The following is a 15,712-nucleotide window of genomic DNA, read 5'->3' as shown; positions in this document are numbered from 1 at the left end:
CCTAATATATATTCAAAGCTGTCTATGGATCTGGATGTTCAGCTCATTAAAATGAACTGCAGTCTGGCATCCAAATCCTCCTGGTGGCCTTGAAAATTCCACCGTAAATACACACAACATTTTAAAAATGTTGGAACAGACATTGATGTCTAAGCAAAGGAAGGAGGCCTTATAAAAAGGAAGACAGGATATAAAACCTCCTGTTTTAGACTCACACTTTACATTGCTGCTAGGGCTATTCCTCATAAAATCTCAAGTGCTTTTTTTCTAAAATGTATGAAACATAATAGAAGAGCATCTGTAAGGAATACAGACAGGCATCAGAGTAAGCTGGATTTGTGAGATGTTTTTATTTCTTGACACCTGTGAGGTGCTTGAGCAATGTAGAAAATAGCAAATCCTTTAGCTAATAATAGTTGCAAGAAGTTTCAAGAGGAATCAAAATTTCTGTTCCATTACTGTTATAAGTGTATGACTGACCCAAGCAAATCCTGTACCTGATGAAGCATTATATGGCAAACCACATGCCTGAAAATGCAGATGTCATGGTAAAGGACTGAAATGACTCTCTATGGTATTCAGAACTTCTGTTGAAAACCTCATCACAATTAGAAAACTCTAATTTCTTGAATATTAAATTCAAAATGAAGGATTGCAGCACTATACGTTTAAAACTGGCAGCCTTGTCCATGTCACCTTAACCATGTGAAAAGATTCTTACACTTAATACTCGTTTKAGGCTTAGAATTTTTAATACAGTCCAGGCAGCTGCACTAGAACTACATATAAATTGCACTTGAAAAAATGTCAGAAATATTAGAAAATGGAAGTTGAGCTGTAGATTATGAGGACTGGTCGGCTAACAGTAGTCATTATGCCAAGAGCTATGTTTGAGAAAGGGTGGGGTGAGATTATGCCCACTCACCGGTGAAAGTCTGATTAATACCCTGCAGTTACTTATTTATATGCCCATTGCATTTGGTTGAAAAGTTTCAAATGTGGAGTTCAGAAGAGTTTCTAACATGATATCACCGGTGGCATATCCAAAAGAAGTTAGTAGCAAGTCAAGGTGACTTGCATTGAACTCAGAAACTCCTGTTTCAAGCCCAGTGCAGCTGGGTGTAGACTGATTTCCAGCATCTTCCATTTAACAAACTTTAGGGTTCATTTAATTTCAAAAGGTTTGAAAATCGTGGGTTCTGATTCAACACCACTAGACTTCCATTGATTTCAGTGGGACTTGAGTAAAAAATGCACCTGGAAGAAATGGACAACATGTGTTCCTTACTGGTACTGTAACAAGAGTCACTGGCAGCGGAGAGCAGCCTCCCTGAGGTGCAGGGGCTATAAACCAGCAGGAAGGAGCATTAAAAAAAGGGAAATCAAGAGCCTGGAAAAGAGAGGGGAACCAGCATGGGGTGAGGGGGGGAATTGGAGGGGAGGTTCCTTTATGTTTCATGGTGATTGATGCAAGCCTTGCTTTATAGGCTTATTTTGGAGAGCCTTTTAGAGAAATCTGAAAAGGTCTGCAAGGGAAAGGTCATTTACTTTTTTTTTTCATTCTACTTTTATGTAAACTACAGTCTGCTGCCTGATTTGCCACTGCTTATGTTGACCTGCACAGAATGATCATGCCTTCAAATACTAATTTCTCCACGCATCTTTGTCCTGTAAGCACTTTACCTGAAATCAAGTGCTGGATAGAAGTAGTCTTCAAAATGATCCTAGCAACTATTAACATTATGCTAATAGAGAAAGGTTGAGTGTTTGTTGAGTGGGTTGTTGGGTTTTTTTCTTTTTTGAGGGGAGGTTATGTTTTTTTGTTTTTGTTTTTAAGCTGAGCGCCACAGCTTTTGCACTCCACCGAGTTTTGGCTTCTGTCTCACTGTAATGGAGCATCTTGTGCCAACAATTGACCACATATTCACTGGATGGAGATTGATTAGAAGTTTCAGCAGTCTGCTCTGTTCACTGGCAGCAGAGCTGCAGAAATCTAGGGGCCCTATGTGCAATTTTGCTGCTGGAAACCATATACTGTACTTGATCAATGATATGTTTGAACTCCCCCACTTTTCCTCCAGATTTTTTCCATATCTAGCTAAAATGTTCCAGAGTGCACAATTTTCATCCCTCATATGTTTCTTGTAACTTAGTTTTAATAACTGAAAATTGGGGATTCCAATCCTTAATCGGTTAAGGTGTGAAACCAAGATGTGAATGTTTCCTATTAAAAGAATGTGGTATGTTCCATCATTACAATTAGATATAAATAAGGGTTTAGCCATACAAAGCCTTCTCTTATGAACAGTTTCTGGATGGGGTTCAATGAGATTTTTTTGCGATTTCAGATAAATTGAGTGAAATGGTGATATTTATGCCATACAGACAAAAAGCAGCAAAGAAATATGGATTCTGCAAGTAGTGTAAAGATGAAATGATGAAGGGGAGGACATCATAATATTTGAATTTTAAAACACTAAACTTGAGTAAAAAGCATGTCCAGTTCATCCATCTGCTTGAGATGTGAACTGCTTAGAAGGACCTTGCAATAGTCAAGACWGCTAGGTAGTGCTTTGGGGAGTGTAGAGCTGGTAGCCATGTATTATACTTCTTACGTAATAGCAATGATAATATTGTAAAGTTTGTGCTGATCTAAGGGTTTAAGCTACTAGGAATATACCTACTAGGAAGGAAAAAGTAATAACTTGTATTAGACCAACTGATACAGTCAGTAAAGAAAATATTTGTGTACAAATCCCATCAGCTTCAGCTTTCCAAATTCTTCAGGGGCTGCTTGTACCTGCAGGCTTGTCTGTTTTTTTCCAGAGATGTCAAGTTTGATGATTAGATCAAACTAAGTGTCTCCTCTTCCTTCAAACTTTATCTTGGAATCTTTGGGTTTCTTCTTGTTTATATGGGGAACCATCATAATTGCACAGACTTATAGGTAATATATCTTTCAAGAATACTTACAATGGCATTATAAGGACTACATTAGGACTTCACTTATGTCACCTGCTAACTAGTTAGTTTGCTAGGTTTATTATTTTGGTTATATGGCTATAGTTAACATCTACGCAGAACAGTTTTGCTTGCATATAATGAACAATTTTCCTTTACATTCTTCTCTTAATTCCAGTAACCTTATATTGTCTTCTTGATCCTTAGCCCTTGTCTGTTTTCTTTTCAATTCCACCATTTCCTTTCTGTCTCTTCTGATATGTCATTAGCTGCTGCTTCTAAGKGAATCCCATACTCTCAAGCCAAAGGAAGCTAAACTATTACTCCTTTATTTTTTCTAATTTCCTCTATGGCAAGAGTCAAAGATCCTGTCTCACTTGCATACTCCTCCTCCCAATACACTGTTGCGTGACTCTCTTGGGTAAAAGTACATAAATGTTTGCTCACATGGATAAACAAAAGTGTCTGATACTATTTCTCATGGTACAATCAGTCATACTTTGTGGCAGCAGTGGGGACTGTTAGACTACCACCAAACCCATCACCTGCTGAACTTGCCAAAATTTAGCTTTTACCAAATTTTACCAATTTTTACCTTGAAGAACTGGAAGCTTAGGTGATCTTCAGTAGAGTTCTGCCAGCCTGTAAAGAAGAAGGGTAAAGATACTGGAAAACAGTGCAGAGAACATCAGGGAGGATGCGCATAATTTCTTAAGCCTCATTCTGGTACACAGAGAGAAAAATCAGGTGAACGGGGAGGTGAGAACGGAGAAAGGAGTCAAAGTGGATGGGGGGATGGACAGAGATTTAGAGACTTGCAAAACTTGACAAGGCCCTAATCCAATTGATCTAACTTTGAAGTTAGCACTGCTTTGACCAGGAGGTTGGACTACAGACTTCCAGAGGTCCCTTTCAACCTAGATTATTCTATGATTCTGTTACGGTAAGAAGAAAGAAATGCTAATATGAAGAACAGTGATTGGGTAGATGATGCTGTTAGTGAAAGGGCGGGTATGGTATTGGATGAGGTTAGCCAGACACAACTGAGGTGTCTGTGTATTCTTAGAAAGAAAGCTGGCAGCACAGAGAAGCTTGAACTGCTGATGCATGTTATGAAATCAAGTATAATAATAATGATTGGAACACAAGTTTCAAAAAACTTATGATGTCCAGGAAGAGCAGAAATAAAGGCAAAAGGTGATGTGGTAGCAGTGTACATTACCAGTGTGATAGCTTATAAAGAAATGGGAAGGGACAGCCAAAATAAAGCTGCTTTGGATTACTGTCTCCTTGGGGAAAAGTAGCCACAGAGCTTTTCTTGGTGTTGGGAAGCTTGTACACTCTCAGGTTGGCTTAGACAAAGGTACATATAGTAGACATAGGATATTTCATGATGTCATGGTGGGATTTGTCTCTTAATAAAATATGCATGGCTGGTGGACAAATATTACAAATAATGTTAGGATCAAAGTATTCTTACATATAATAGCTAACATTTCTTCACACAGTTAATGAACTGATCACCGACAAAAGGTGATTTATATTTTTATTTTGATAAGCAATTAAGACATTATGGAGGACTTGACTGTAAAAAGAAAGCTTGTATCTGTGATCACAAGTTATTTTTGTTTAAATTAAAAAAAAAAATCTGTCCAGATTAAAAAAAATAGGCCTGTAACTGAGAATATGTCTACATAACAGTATTTGGCCAGCAGAGATAACCAAATTAGTTCTAAATGAGCTAATTTGAATATCTGAAGCTGTGCTACCACACACTTTGCTCCAGCTAACTTATTCAAAATATATTAGCTCAAGTGGAACATCACACTGACATAGCTATACTAGTCAAAATAACTTTGATCAGATCTCCCTACCGTGTCATGTAAGCTGAGGAATCACAAAATGGTTGAGTTTGGAAGGGACCTCTGGAGATCATCTAGTCTAACCCCCCCTGCTCAAACAGGGTCACCTAGAGCACGTTGCCCAGGACAAGCTATATTCTAAGATTGCTGACTTCAAAGAGCAAACTTCTTCATCAGTTTACAGAGGAAATTTGGGCTAATTGCTTATTTGACTGTCAGACTTCAACTTTTAGTGATTAGTTCTTACAATACCCTTCCCTGCTAGATTAAGGAGCACCTGAATTCCTGATATGACTGCTCACTGTAATCAAATCAATTTTAATCTCCTTTTTTACCTACTAAGTATGCTGAACTTTTCTGAAACTCACACAATGAGTCATTTTCTCCAATCGTTGAGTAATTTTTATGGCTCTCTTCTGTATGTAATTTCTCAGCATCTTGAAATAGACTGAATCCAATTGTTATTCCAATATTCCTAGGATTCCAAGAACTGTTAAAACTTAACATTAGTAGACCCAAAGCATTTGCAACAAGTTCTTATTTGATTCTTGGGTGCAAAATATCCAGGCTGTTATTTCAGTTGTATCCATCCTTGTATGAGATCTCTGATCTCAGTAACATTATCATAGTCCTCACTTACTAATGAACTGGAAAAAGCTTATTATCCCTAAATAACAGGGGAGCTTCTTCATGTTTCATCAAGAGTACAAACCAGAAAGATATAGGGAACACTTTTGAGTTGGTACTGTCTCACACAGTTCTGTTTGAAGAAAGACCTTTACCTTGATTTGCATAGAAAAAGAAAATACTATCATTTGAAAAAGTAGCATAAAACATGATTATATATATACAAGTGAAGGTGCYGAGATAGAGGTGTTCAGGATGGTGAGTATTGGCACAGACTTCAATACTCTTAAAGGCATCATAACTCAGACCTCTGTTTAATCCATTGGTCTATCTAGAAGTGCCATTTCTTGATGTGAATTTTGGATCAATAGAGAGGTTTTAAAATTTGTTCAGGCATTCAAATATTTAAAAATATTTTGCTTGAATTTTCATCAAGGTATTTTGAAATATAATAGAGGTGATCACATTTAATAAATAATGCATGAAAATTCAAAGGCAGGCACATTTTATTTTAGCTTCCAGTTTCATTAATCTACCTGTCTTTTTCCTCTCCTTTGCCTTCCCCCCCTCACGTCCAATATCTCTTCCTGCCAAAATTGTTTTGGGAATTCAACCCAAATTGGGGAGCTGTAGTCAGATGACTGAAAGCACGTTTTTCTCTTAATTGTTGAGTTACTGAAATCATCTCACTCCACTTTAGAGATGTGAAAGGAAGTAAGGCATATATATGGAATATATATAAAAAATGTGACATTACAGAATGTGGTCTGAAAAAGTTTAGCAATGTGTATTTGGGAGAGATGCACTGTATCTGAGTGAAGAAGCTGTGAGTGAGTTATGTAGGTCATCTCCAAGAAGTGACAATAAAGTCATTAAGAGTACTTCATGCCACAGTGCGTTCTGCAGATGCCTGATATTTTACAGCAGTTTATTCCTAAACTGTTTTAGTAAGTTTTAAAGTTTTATTGCTTCTATTTTTGTCTCTGCCTGTAAAGCTAAAATACATTAATGATACAATTCCAACTTTAAAGAATTCTGACAGAGGAGAGGAACTTATAAATAATACATTTAGAAACCTCTAAAAAGATTTGCAGAACTTTTGACACTACTTAAAGGTGAGTATCTCATGATTAGCCACAGATAGTTATTTTTTAACCATAGAAAGTTTGGTAGGAAGAGGTTCCTGGCTTTTTAATGAGATTAAATCTCCTGTCTGCAGCCTAGGAAGGTCATATGATGCTGAGCATTAAGATTATTAGTAGYTTTTATTACTTTGGACCAGGATAATTCTAAATGGGAGATTCATAGTTTATTTGTGGGGAGGAGAGTACACTTTCTTTGGCTGGATTGCTTTTTAAAGCAGCTGTTAGAAACCACTGAGCAGGTTAGAATTTTTAAAGTAACCCAGTGCAAAAGGATTAACAGAGCAAATTGCAGGTGAGACAATCAAAGGGACACGATAAAATACCATTTCATTAAGTGTGTCAGTGCACTAGCTCAGCAAAGAAATCCTGCAGCCAACCCAGGCACCTCCGAACTGTCTGCGTGTAGACCTCTGTGTAGAAAACCCATCTCCGTGGTTTTCTACAAATGGATAGTCCTTCGTGTGACATCATTTCCTTAATGGACTACACACAGATAGAGATACTGCTGCAGTGAAATACCCACTAGAGCTATTTTTTGTGGAGAAGGAAAAGCAGGGAAAGTAGTGTTCAAGGGGAAAGAGACACAAATGCAAGGAGAATGAACATGGAAACAGCAAGAAACCCCCTTATATTTCAGTCCAGAGAACTCCAAGGTGGAAATCTGGTATTTCTGGGGAAAGTAGCACTCTGGGTCTGAGCCCTGCAAACCATGTGCGAATGAAACTTGCAGCTAGATTTCAAGTTCCCAGTAAATGAAGGTCTAAAAGCATGATCTGTGGCTTAAGGGCTGAATTAGGTCACTGGATATTAGGTATCCATGCTTAAAATCGGGATGATTTTTTGTGGCCTTTTTGTGGAAATTTTGGAGGAAATACCCCAAGTATAACAGTAGTATTTCCTCCGCAGGAACTTGCCCTGCAGGCTTTGTTGTTGTTTCATAATGATTGTTGTTGGTTTTATTAACTCTTTTTTTGCTATGGATTTTCCTCCTGGTCAGAGTGCTGCAATATGTGCCTAAAACAAAAAGATCCCGTTCTCAAATGGCATTCAAGCCAAGGGCCTATTTCTGTGATGGGACACAGAAAAGAGGAGTCTCACTGTTTTTCTGATCACTAATATCTTTTCAACTTCTTGGCATCATCCATAAGTTTTCCCTCTTTGCAATATTTGTAAATATGAAACTATACTTTAGCCATCTGGGAATAATTCAGTTGAGTCCAATTCTCCCCTAGGGTTTCAGTAGGGATTCTCATACAGAATGGTTCTGTTACATACATAGAAAAGTGCTCACAACATGAAAATTGCATCATTTTATGCATCCCTCTGCAAGAAATTTATGGTCTTCATGACTTTCACAAAACTTATTAATCAGAAATCAAATTTAACAGTCAGAAACAACTTTAAAGAAGACGCTCTAGCAGATGTAGAGGAGCAAGAGGAGAAGAGGGAGCCTTCCTGTGGGCAGAAATTGCCAGTGTTTGAAATGCATTTGAAAGCCTCCATATAAATCCTGCACAGTTTCACATTTCGATCTAGAAGATCTAGCTTAATGTAGCTTGAAGAATTTCAAGAATTCCCTGCTGGCTTTAACCAAAGGAAAAATAAATCTTTAACTTCTTTTATTTCCTCCTTCTTCTTTTATTAGAGATGTTTTGAATGCTTTTCTCACTTTTTCATCTTCCGATTCCTCTGTTTTGAAATATTTCAACACTATAAAAGCGTTGTCAGTATTCAAGCTGTCCAAAGGAAAGGAGGGTTCTGTTACATTACCATAAATGTTAAATAGTTCCTGTAGTTTTCACAATGTATAGGCAAAACTGAATATGGTTCAAGATTCAACTTTTTGGTTGACAGTGGCTGCCAAAGAATAAACCTGGTGATCTAAAAGGGGAAAGCTGGAGGCAAGACAACCAGATAAAATAGGAAGTGTGCTGAATGCTATCCCAAATTCTGTGGTTGTCAGATGGCTTGGCACAACTGTCAGGTTTCTTTTTTTGGTGAAATCCCTGAGTTGTAGCTCAAACTTTTAAGCCAGGTCCTATAATTTCTGTCTTTGGAATGTGCTTTGTTCTCTGCTCGGTTCCTGAAGTGATCCACCCACTGCTAGGACCAACTTTAAAGTTGCAACACAGTCTTTGTGGGATCAAACTCAACCCATCAAAATGAGAGATACTGAGGATAAATTTCTTATTCTGTATCTTGTACTTACAATCCTACCCAGTTACTGTAAAACTATTTAACACATGATCAAAGCGATTCTATGGCAAATGACAAAAATTAAAAATTAAACTAGTGGAATTAGGAGCTCATAGAACAAAAGGTAAGTTGGGGTTTCTAACAGAAATGATTAGATTATATTGCTGAAGGATTTAAAAGCTAGCTTTTTCTGGARGTCTGACTTGGTTCTTTCTTGGCTATGCTGAGATACTTCAGAATATTCCAGTCTTTCCTACACTGGTAGTTAGAGGTTGAGTAACCCAACATGAAAATATTTTTGGGATGTTTGGGAAAGAACACATATGTTGCTCATGTTGTACCAGATACTTATTATATTTCAGTCTGGAATACTGCTAAAATTAATATTGAAAGTAGTTCTGCATGTTGAAAGGAACAGGAATTGTCATGTATTGTTTCTCCTTGGATTTGTATGAACAGGTTTTGTTCAGTTATAGCTGCATCTTTGCAAAAGGATTGTAACTTGTAAAGCAGTCAAAAACTAAGATTTTATAAAATTTTGAGAAATCTTCTTCCTTTTCTACCTAATCCACCCCAGGTCATCTGTGATAGCTTTTTGAGTATTAAAAGTAATTCTAGCATCATGTTCTTGCATAATCTGAATCTTTTGTGTGATATTACCTGGCAACTGTTTTGTGCGTTTCATTTTCTCAAAGGGCTCAGAACATGTCATTGTATGCTTTGATGAAAGACAAAATAGATAAATATATTAGACAGATGAGCTCTTGAGGAAAAAAGAATGTACAGTAAATGTAAATCATGTAAATAACTTTTAGAATTCCGTATTCCAGTATTGCCTGCTGGATAATAGTGTTTCCTGGCAATGCAGAAATTCAAGGTAGTAATCTGTCACACATCATCCAAATGCTATAAAGAGTTTAAAAATAGGAAAAAGCACTATAATGTTTTCAGAGGAGTCAGAGTGCTGTTATCTTTCTTCAGTCTTGCTTTTATAAACACTGTCAAAAAAGGGGTGCTGTTGTAATTAGTTTTGCAAGGAAATGATTCTGAGAATAAGAACCTTATCTTAAAGACATGTAAAATGACATGGTGGAAACCACTTCACATGGACTTCTTTGAAGATGAATGTCAGAAGTGAAGCCTTTCAGACAGTGCAGGAAGCATTTACTTATGGAAAGAAAATGAAGATAGGTGAATGCGTGGTACCTAGGTATAAAAGGATATCTCAGAGAACTCCCAGAAACATTGYTGGGTGAAGTTGGTCCTGTTTTTTTGTTGCTTTGCTGGATATTGTCTTACACAATTTCTTACATTGTTTCAAGCACAACCAAGCTTTAAAAATTGGATCTGGCCACCATTAAAAGGAATATTCACTGCTGAAAGCACAGGAAGGAATCCAGATAGCCTAATTTAGGCATTGGTTTATCGATTTTTAAGCGTTTGGCCCCTACTGAGGTTCTTGCATGGTCTAAATTGTCTGCACAGTGTATTCCTTACAGAGGCAATAGGTGCCTTTGAAGATGTGCAGGTGGGCAACCAGCTGTTGAACTTCGTTGTTGTTTCTTATTGCCTCCATAAAGAATCTGGTTATGTTCAAAAGATGACCCAGCCACTGGAGTTATTTTTTTAGTGCCCCACTGAGTGCACAGAGAACCAACAGGAAACTTTAATTGCTTCCGCACACTCAGGATTCATCCTGTTCCCTTGATCCACTGCTAGTGATAAGAAATAGTGAAAACAGTCACCCAAGAAATAAGAGGTATTAAATAAGCGCTAGCTTAAGGGATCTTAAATCACAACAACTTGTATCTCAAGAAACTCCCTAACCAGCAGACCATCAGGTAGTCGGAGGGAGGACACTCCTTGCCCTGTGACGCTGAGCTGCTGCCAGGTCAGAGAGCTTTGCTTCCCAAAGGAAAGAGTGAGAAACTGTTTCTGTCAGACTCAGTGGTGCTCTTGGAAAAGATAGTTACTGCATCTCTTGACTCCTTCCATTTTAACTCTGCTACCCTAATCCGTATTCCAGCAGTTTGATGCATGCAAATAGACCCCTCTGTGAGCCCTCTCACATCTATTGGAGCTTGGAGGAGGTTCAAGGGCTGGATTATCTCATCTCTTGCAAAAGCAAGCGCTGGATGACATTTTTTTAACATCATACCCAAAAAAGGGAATTATTTTTCTACATGTTGACTTCAGTCAGTACCAGGTTCTGCAGCAAGGTAGGAATCTCTTTGAAATCAGTATGTGTGCACTCAGTGACCCTTGCACTATATCCACCTGTAGGCAACATTTTACCCAGGAGTGCACAGCACACTGTGTGAAAAGCCACAACTTTGCTAAATGAAAGCCAATTCTTTTCGAAGCATGCGAGTGCACTAATTTTCATTGATTACTCTGTCCTGGCCAAGTTTCAGACTTCATCTGTTTTTACTGTAGCTCTTCTGGAAAAAGTTTGGTTAGAATCACTCTCCCATAACCTAAGAATGGTTGCAGGGGTTTTGCTTTGACTTTAAGGGGATAAGAAAAAAAATCCCTTTAGGCATGGAAAACTTCAGCCTGAACAATGAATGTGTCAGAAAACTGTGGCTGTGGGAAAATGGGCTTTTAATGGGTTTCATTTTATTTATGTAACTATCTGGGCCCTATCAAGAAGCTGCTGTAATAATAATTTTGTTTATCAGTGATATCTAGTCTCCTTTAAACTAATGTGTCTATGGTGTCTAGGTGAAAAAAACAGAAGCAGTGTGAAGATAATCATGCTATAAGAACAATGAATGTTAACTGTGCTATGTCCTGTGTTTCCTGGAGGAAGCGTAGGCTTAGCCCTCCCGCCACGGCTGCTGGTCATTGCGACCGTCCTGTGTACCTTTAGCATGATGCTGTGGGGTTAGATCAACGTGCTGAGTTTTGCATTTGGTTGACAGGAGCTTGTTCTTGGTGAGCTCCTAAACAGAATGGGTGAGAGAAGGGTTGTGCTTTCCTGTGTCTGGGTGAAGATGATGAGGGAGACTCTCAGGTTTGCGGATGGCTTCAGCACTTGATGACTTTGAGCTGTGAATCCCTCTGGGTCAGCCACAACAGATGAAGCTAAGCAGAAAGACTTAATAATGAGTTAATGTCAGGCAAGTACTGGAGCTGACAAAGAGAAGAGGCAAGCAGACCATGTTTTTGTGCCAGCTGATGGTGAAATGCCTTCCAGGAACACAGCAGTCAAGTAGGTTCAGCTACAGGTCTCAATAGTTCTCTAGAGTTTCGAAAGAGCTACCTGAGAAGGGGCTGGTCTTTAAATGTGKTTTTTTTTATATGTCTTCAGTGACAAAGAAAACCCCAGATAACTCAGATAAATGTAAGTATTAAATCAATATTTAAATGGAGAAAATGGGAATCATTACTGCAGGTTTGCCCACCTGGCTGAACAAAACACTGGAAAGGCTCCAAAATGAGGAATGGCAAACTCTGCTAACGTCTGATTACCTCATATACTGAACCAGTTTAGCTATGTGAGAACAAGGAGGGGGCACACACGATTTCCACAGTGTTTGTGTCGGTGTACAGTAGATATGGGAGCTTGGCATGCCCTGGTGTGTGAATGGTGGAGGACCTGCCTTGCTGGAGATCTTGTCCCTCCACAGATGGACTCCCACAGCTGTCCCTCAGTGCTCATCTCTCCCTTCCCCAGTGGAAGCATTCGCAAATCACAACACGAGTGCAGTATGCTGCACCAGCTTCTTGATTGACTGCTCCTTAGTATATACATATTTTAAGTAAGCTTAGATGCTTTTGATCTTTTTTTCTGTTGAAAACTGATTAAAACTAATGAGGTGTCTTCTTTTTTACTTTTATTTTCCATCAGGTATTACTAATGCTTTTAATAATTGTCCCAGCTCTCCCAAGTCATGGCCACAATTATTATAACGAGATCTTCCTCTCAAACCACCCCAATCAAGCAGCATGTGTACCAAGGAGAGCTTGCCAGCCTCAGCATGGTGTGGCCTGCAATTTGGACATAACAGTCACTTCAGAAGGCATCAGGGATGTTAACATTCAGGAATTTAGGTCGCAGTTCATTAGTTAAACATATTTGCATGTTTGATGGTTGCAGAATGGTGTATTCATTGCTTTCACAAGGCTTCATAACTCAGGACCGCAACTACCTGCTGTGAGAAGCTTTCTTCACATAAACAGTCTTGTGCAGGTGATAATAGATGCATCTCCAGGAAAATCATGGTCCACATGCAGGTTTGGAACATTATGCCCATGCAATAATCATAAACTCACTGTTTTGAGCAGTACCACTTTGCCTGCCAGCACTCCTCTTGTGTATCATCTGGATTAAGGAATGTTAATGCATTGTAGCAAGAAGTCCCACTAGGAAGGCATCKCTAAATTGCAGTAAATAGGACAAATAATTATCCCTGACTGTCTGAATGGTGGAGATGCTAAAACAGTAAGCTTTTGGTTTTGTTAGGCAAGCCCCAAAATTAGGGGAAGGGGTGAAGAAGATTCAATGAATTGAATCATTATAAAATCATCACCACTGCCAAAAAATGAATTTCAATGAGAGCTGAATAAAAGCATTTTTATTTTTAAAAAGTCCTTAGTAAAGCAGGAAGCAATTCAGTTCATTTTAATGAAAAACCAAAACATTCAAGAGATGTTTGAAGGTTTAATTTTTTTGGCCAAAAATATCAGCCAAATTACAGAGAGTTTTGGTTGACTTAAGCCCTTTTCAGAGGAAAAACTTTTCTTCCAAAAAAATGTCACCCTTCTGTAGTCAACAGAACACTATAAACAAGCCAAGTAAAATCATTAATCTGTTATGCAAAACTATGGAAAGACCCCACCAAAGAATGATATTCCCTCTTGGGTATATCTGCTCCATCTGATCAAAAGTCTGAGAAAGGGCTTAGGTATGATAACAAACTGAAGAGTTTAAGGCTAAAATTTCCCCCCGTCTCTCCCCCAAAATGAAGTTAGGCAGTTTAAATCCAAGTAGTCTAATTTTCAAAGGTTCAGAGCACTTCTATCGATCTGTGAAGTCTCTGCATTTTCCTTCTGTTTTTGTTTGTTACCCTGGAGCCTAATAGACTATTTAGATATATGACCATTAAACAGAATATTTAGGATTACAGTATGTGGCTGCTTGCCTTCTCCATGTTGCAAGCACGTTGGGCCTGTGTTCAAGTCCTTCAACCTGCTCCCAGCTTTGGATGCTAGGTTAAGGCTTTGGCCCTAATCTTCCCAGCCGTTAATCAGTCAAGTCCCAGCTACATTAAGGGCTGGATTTCAGTCCATGAGTCACCACAACAGCTGCGACAGAGCAGACCAGCAGGCCCAAATGGATGGTGCGACGCCTCTGTCGCAGGGGCTTGGCAAGGACACAAAATCCCAGAAGATTTAGGCAAGTGCAGAGAGTGGCTATCTTTGGGAAACACAGCAAAACCTCCGTCCTTTTTTTGCCCTCAGGCTGCCATTCACACAACTTGTCTCCAAACCTCCTATCAACTGTGCCTCGTCCCCTTCCAGTTCCTCCCTCACCCCAGCAGTTCCAGCTCTGCTCCGCCGAGATTTCCTCAAAAGAGAAACAAACCAGAGATTGTAGAAAAGCCCCAGTGGATTTTAGTAATTTAAATAAAGGGTGCTCATGTTGTATTTGATGAGGGACAGCATTAGAAAACACAAGGTTAGATTGGGGTAGACTGTGAAGAGTTTGGGAAAACATACAGAGGAAATTAAAACAATATTTTAAAAAGCAACAGGCTATTTCACAATAAAAATGTCATCTTTGGAAATATATTTCTTTTTATTATACAGAAGGTCAAAGGAGAAGGTAGAGCCCAATGTCTGGCATTTCAGGATGAAGGTACTTAGATTAAGAAAGAAGAGCAAAAAGAAATATTGCATCCCCAATTTGCTGTTTCTTCAGATGTGGCTGCAGCTTCAGCATAGAGGCATCTCTTAAGGAACTGCCAGATTCATCAATGTCTCTGCAAAAATTAACAAAATGGAACTGTCAATTATTTAAAAATGTAGATGCAGCAACCAGTGAGCAGCTTGCTGTGTCTGGCATTCCTCAGGAAGAGGGGTGCCAGAAATTTACTGGCAAAACACTTCAGCTAAGTGATCTCAGATGAAAAAATGACAGCTTCTACTAATGAACAGTCAGTAGGACGAACATAAACATTCACCAACAGTCCCCGAGGGGAGCGGCTGTGCTGCCTGGTATCTGGCTGTGTGTAGACGCTACTTTTCTTTGCATCCCTATGCACACCTGATCCAGTATTAATCTGTAGCGGTACTGGGATGGGCACGCACACTGCCAGACCCGAAAGCRAAGGGCATCGGCTCCCACGCATGAGCTCAAGCGCTTTAACAGCCTCTCTGCTGGTGCCAGGTTCATGAGGAGCAACCAAGGAGGTGTCTTGCATCTCACCCCAACTGTGGCCACAGCAGAGGTTTGAGAAATGGGTGCCCAAACCAGCACAAGGGGTCCATCACCATCCTGGCTGTGACACCTGGTAAATATATGTTACGTGGGCAGTACATTGTGTTGTTCAGTGGTTGTGGTGTTCAACAGCCATGGAGCTAACCTGCTTTCTCTTGGTTGACCTAATCTCTTTCCAAACCCTGTTATACTCATGGTTTCCACAGGGTGATGGGAATGGATTTCACCATTTAATTATGCCCCATGTGGGAAAAGGCCTTCCTTTCACTTCATGGCGTTCAAAATAAATGTGTGTGTTTTTGAATATTTCTGGGTAACTGCAAATGAATTATTAAGACTGATACAAGTGTCAACTTGATTTAAAAGCTAAAACATTAGATCAGCAGTTTATCCATTGTAGACACTAACAAATGCTTAGGGTCAAAGGTTTTAAAGAAAGAAGGCAGCTGTGGCTATGGTGCTAAAGGTTTAGCGTC

Source organism: Apteryx rowi, unplaced genomic scaffold (assembly GCF_003343035.1).
Source record: "Apteryx rowi isolate R43461 unplaced genomic scaffold, aptRow1 scaffold_76, whole genome shotgun sequence".
Classification (NCBI taxonomy): domain Eukaryota; kingdom Metazoa; phylum Chordata; class Aves; order Apterygiformes; family Apterygidae; genus Apteryx; species Apteryx rowi.
The sequence above is the reverse complement of the archived record's forward strand: the minus strand, read 5'-3'. Positions refer to the sequence as shown.